Source organism: Mauremys reevesii, linkage group 12 (genome assembly GCF_016161935.1).
Source record: "Mauremys reevesii isolate NIE-2019 linkage group 12, ASM1616193v1, whole genome shotgun sequence".
In the NCBI taxonomy this organism is placed as follows: Eukaryota; Metazoa; Chordata; order Testudines; family Geoemydidae; genus Mauremys; species Mauremys reevesii.
In genome coordinates this window covers 27,985,043-27,990,524 of record NC_052634.1, presented here as the reverse complement: position 1 = coordinate 27,990,524, position 5,482 = coordinate 27,985,043, and the positions used below count along the sequence as shown (strand labels likewise).

At 45.7% G+C, this 5,482-nt stretch overlaps 1 non-coding gene across 1 annotated transcript; it reads right to left on the bottom strand.

Annotated features, from left to right (window-relative positions):
- Positions 1-2,664: 2,664 nt before the first annotated feature.
- On the bottom strand, positions 2,665-2,854 carry LOC120376398. The gene has a single exon (XR_005587279.1). It is a non-coding gene; the product is annotated as a U2 spliceosomal RNA (small nuclear RNA).
- Between the last annotated feature and the right edge of the window lie 2,628 nt (positions 2,855-5,482).

The following is a 5,482-nucleotide window of genomic DNA, read 5'->3' as shown; positions in this document are numbered from 1 at the left end:
GAGCAGTATCCGCTCTCTCCCCCTTCTCTTCCCCTCCGTCCCCCCATGCTCCTATGCCGGGAGGGAGCAGGGAGAAATCTGGGCACCACCCCAGGCAGCACTCCCCTGCCAGCCGGGAGCAGTTTCTGACTTTACACCGGCAGCACACACCTCTCTGCTACCGTACAGCACCGCCCTTGACCACGGTGCCCCTGGGCAATTCCCTGGTGTCACCAACCCCTAAGGCTGGCCCTGGCTACGGGCTTCAGAGGGAGTGACCAGACCAGGCAGCCATGGAGAGCTCCAGCCCCTGTTCTCCCCTCCTAGCTTCTAGCAATCAGAGGCCAGGGACATGCTTCCATGCTGATGACAGGTACTGCTCGATAACGATCCAAAGTACAGGGGCGGCTCCAGACCCCAGCATGCCAAACATGTGCTTGGGGCGGCATGCCACGGGGGGCGCTCTACTGGTCCCGGGAGGGCGGCAGGCAGCTCCGGTGGACCTACCGCAGGCGTGCCGGCGGAGGGTCTGCTGGTCCCATGGCTGGGGTGGAGCATCCGCAGGCACGTCTGTGGGAGGTCCACTGAAGCCGCGGGACAGGCGACCGGCAGAGCGCCCCCCGTGGTGTGCCACCGTGCTTGGGGTGGCGAAATGGCCCCTGCCAAAGTACATTCATATTCCTCATCTGAGTCAGATGCCACCCACCGAAGATTGATTTTCCTGTCTAGTGGTTCAGGTTCTGTACTGTTCGCATCAGAGTGTTGCTCTTTGAGGGCTTCTGACAACATGTTTCACACCTCGTCCCTCTTGGATTTTGGAAGGCGCTTCAGATTCTTAAACCTTGGCTCGAGCGCTGTAGCTATCTCTAGAAATCTCCCGTTATACCTTCTTTGTGTTTTGTCAAATTTGCAGTGAAAGTGTTCTTAAAGTGAACAACATGTGCTGGGTCATCACCCAAGACTGCCATAAAACGAAATCTATGGCAGAATGCGGATAGAACCATGGAGCAGGAGACATACAGTTCTTCACCAAGGTCTTCAGTCACAAATTAACACATTATTTTTTTAACGAGCGTTATCAGCATGGAGCATGTCCTCTGGAATGGTGGTTGAAGTATGAAGGCATATGGATGTTAGCATATCTGGCACGTTAATACCTTGCAACGCTGGCTACAAAAGTGCCATGAGAGAGCCTGTTCTCACTTTTAGGTGACGTATATAAGACACGGGCAGCATTATCTCCAGTAAATGTAAACAAACTTGTTTGTCTTAGTGATTGGCTGAACAAGAAGTTGGACTGACTGGACTCTAAAACTTTACATTGTTTTCTTTTTGAGTGCACTTCTGCAACAGCAAAAAAAAAATCTACATATACCAGTTGCACTGTAATGATAAAGAGATTGCACTACAGTACTTTATATTGTACAGTGTAAATATTTGTAATAAAACTATATATAGTGAGCACTGTACACTTCGTATTCTGTGTTGTAATTGAAATCAATATATTTGAAAATGTAGAAAAACATCAAGAATATAATAAATTTAAATTGGTATTCTATTGTTTAACGGTGTGATTAAAACAGATTAATCATGATTTTTTAAAAAGTTAATTGTGTAAGTTAACTGCGATTAATTGACAGCCCTAGATTTGAATTTTTCTGTCCCATGCAGGACAAGCTAGAATATCTGTGTGCAGGGAAAGAGCCTGGGGGGAATTGTGCTGTGAAATTATTTCCTGTTCTGACATGTTCCCAGTTGCCCTTTTTGCACTAACAGGCTGCAGCGCAACATCCATGTTTTGCTCCAGCTCATTCCGTCCTCCCAGGGGCCGGGGAAGGGAAATGGCTGCGGTGGAGCCAGTTGAGGGAGGGATTATCAGGGAGTTGCTGGCGGGTTCCCTTTGTGGGGAGAAAGGGCAGTAAATACAGTGGGAACTTCCAGGAAGGTTGGTCTGGGTGGGAGAGGGCAGGAAATCCCCAGGGTGGGGGACAGGGTGTGACAAACCTGCTGGGATTTGTTTACTGTGAGGCTCCAGCATTTCTCAAATGTGGCCACCAGGGGCTTTTATTGTGGCCACAGCCTCCTGTAATTGAGGGGGAGTCAGGGGCAGCAAAGCAGCGGCTCATCCCCCGGGCTGCCTGCAGGGGCTGGTCCCTACCCCCTTTCCGGAGTCATAAACACTGCAGGAGCAGGCAACCAGCGGGAGTTCCCCACCTTCCCACGTGCCGTGGGGCTCAGGCTTCTGCTCTGGGATGGTGGGCGGCAGGCTCAGTCAAGATACATGGAACATAGGCTGGGTGGGGAGAAGTCTGTGTAACTCATGCAGTTAATTATTGATATACATGTGACCTCAAATATTACCAATCTGTGTTCCCCCCACACACCCAAACAACCATCTCCCAAACAGACCCTCAGTCCAAAACGCATTTGTCCTTCATATTGTTGAAAAGACTCACAGCAAACAGAAGAATTCCAGTTTTTAAAACAATCCTCCAGCAAGACAAAGAAACTCACATCTGTAGACTCAGAAAACACTCCCAACAAATTTTAACAATATGTTATCATGAAGAAACCAAAGAACTAAAAAGACCTGATTTTTCAACTACTTTTAAAAAAATCCTTCTCAAATCAGCATTTTTAGAGTGAAACATTTTCTGCTTTTTTAACCACACAGTTCTCCCCAGAAGGAGAGGCACTGGTCCTGGAGACACTGCAATACCAGGTCAATGCATGGGGTAGACAGAGCAAGCTCCTATTCCATCCCCTTGTTTCAAAAATCAATTTAACATACAGTCCTCAAATAAAGGACCTATCAGATATTAAACTGATAAGAACAGATTTAAATTTTATTAGAGAATATTTACAAATAAACGATACAAAGTGTTTGAAGCATCAGTTATTGTGTCATTGGGGGTAACATACAGGTTGTGGGGGGATGTTAGCATTTTGGTGTTAGGCAGCATATACATATACACCGTCTGTCATGTCCCCAATGCGGGGTATACGGTGGGTGGGTTCAAGGTACAGCCAGCAAGCAGTGAGGGCACATCACTCATACAAACAGGTTATGGATAGTCCTGGGCGTGAGTAAATGAGTGGACTGGGTAATGATGAGAGGGTGCCTCTCACAGGGCAGAGTTCAGTTTGGTTGGTTCAGGGGATAAAGTCCAACAGAGTGTGGAAGCCAGTAAATAATTAACAAGGTTTTGAAGAGATCTTAATGAATGTTAGTTAGCATGAGTTAGGTTAACTGTGACCCTGGTGACGTGAGGAAGCAAGATAATGTAAGACAGAGTGAATTGTGTGAAAGTTATTACGACCTTGCAATGTGCAGTCTTGCAGTCTTGTTTTTCTAGTGAGATAGCCGAAAAGCTTATGTATAAACAAAATGTATTTGTTGCTTTTTACTGTCTGTATTATTGCTAGAAATTGTCTGTAAAAGGTATAAAGGCTTGCTGTGATTGTTTACCAGTTGAGAGACCTGTCCAGGACCCTGTGTCCTATGGCACTCTCTCCCTCCATGGTAATTACTGGAGAAATAATAAAGTATTTAATTTTGCTGCACCCAAACAAAAAGCGAGAACTGAGTTTTCTTCGACAATTTGGGGGCTCGTCCGGGATGGCAACGCCCACGGACCCACAGACAACTACTACGGATCATTCCCCTTCGAACCCCATGGCGCCACATGAGAGGTATGAGACCTTTTGAAATCTCTATTGGGGTATCGGAGGAGGACTGTCCCTGAGGACGTCTGTCTCTCTGTTGGGCTCACGCCATCTGAACTTATTGACTGTGCAGCAGGATCAGATGCAAAGTGGTATTGGGGAGAGGCCCCAATAAGGTTAGTTTATAGCAGTACTGGGAACTGCTGAGTTGGCCAAGGAAATGCATAAGGTAATGCATAAGGTAATGCATAGGTAAATGTATTAGAATGCACCGGTGCTGAGGGGTTTTTACCGCCTCAAGAGGGGTTGTCATACCGCCTCATGGTATTGGTCCGGACCAGGTAAAGATGCATCATGGTTTAAAAAAAAAAAAGAGATAAAAAGGTTGAAAAAGGGTTAAAAAGAAAAAGAAAAAGGAAGAAAAAGAGGCCTTGGTGTGTGTGTGTGTGTGTACACCAGTGTGAGTGGCTAGCCCGGTAACTAGTGGATCTTTAGGAGATCCGACCCACGGTGGGCTGACTCAGCCTGGCATAGTCCGGCGAGGAAGCTGCCTGGGTCTAGGAGTGTGTGAACCCATCTTCCCTCCCCTTTCCTTGTGAGTCTCTCCTGTGTGAGTGGAAAATGGGTAAGGGACTGTCTAAATATTCCACCTCACCCCCTAAGGGTGCCCCAGCATATTACATGTACGTACATTATGGTCCTAAAACCTGCAGGTATTTAAATGATTGGAATCTGTACACGCATGAAAATTCATTTAAACAATGCCCATTAGAAGGTACCTTCACTCTAGATAAGATCATATATCTCAGTGGAGCTTTAATCACAAAGAAAAACCTCTGTCACAGTGTGAGCAATTTGTCTAGGAACGGGTTAATTTGAAATTCGGCTTAGCCCTGAGATAAAGGAGAAGTTGTTTTGTGTTCAAGGTCATGAATTAGTGCGGACTATGCTAAGTGCTAAGTAAAACTGCTTCAGCCCCAGCTGGTTGTGGAAAATAAAAAAAAAAGGCAAACCAAAAAGCAGTATAAGTTACAAAACTGAGATTGCATTTGCAAAGCTTAACGGTTCAGTGAGATCCAACAGTTTTTGCAACCCTGAAGCCGGACAGGCAGCTGACCTGAACTGGAATCTCTGAAAGAGACGCCGCAGGAGATTCCAGGGTGTAAAAGAACAGCCATCCCAAGAGTGGAAGCATGTTGGAAATGCTGGACAAGCTGTATACAGGATAATCTCCCGTCCACCTATTTCCCTTCTCTGAACATTATACACAGACATGCCAGTCTGGATATGTGTAAGAATTAAAGTGGCTTATGGCTTGGGGCATTCATATTTTTCCCGAGTGATGTGGGAGCATTCCCAACACTCTCCATTGTTGTTTTATTATTTTTAATGAAGCTTTAAAATTTGATTATATGCTCTGTCGGTCTGATCACCTGACATGAGGGATAAATTAGTAACAGGAATTTGTCACAGTTTGGTGAGCAATTAAGAATGGGGGGCACTGCAGAATTTACACCATTTATCTGTTTTACCCTTGTTATTTTGTGTTTGCTTTGTTTGGTATTGTTGGTATTATATGATAAGGATTGTATGGTTAAAGGTGAGCCCTAATAGAATAAGGAAACACTATTTAGCTTTGGCTCTGTTTTGTTTAACCGGTTACTGATGTTTTTCTGTTCTGTTCATTTGGGCGTTAGGTGTGTGAGCGGAACTGAACTTCTCGTTCGTAATTCCTCAGGGTGGAAGCCATGTGTGCGATGAAGCTCTGAGGTTGTCCTGAGATTTTTACAGTCCCGCCCCCCCCGTAGCGGACAATGTAATAGAAGTAGAAAAATTT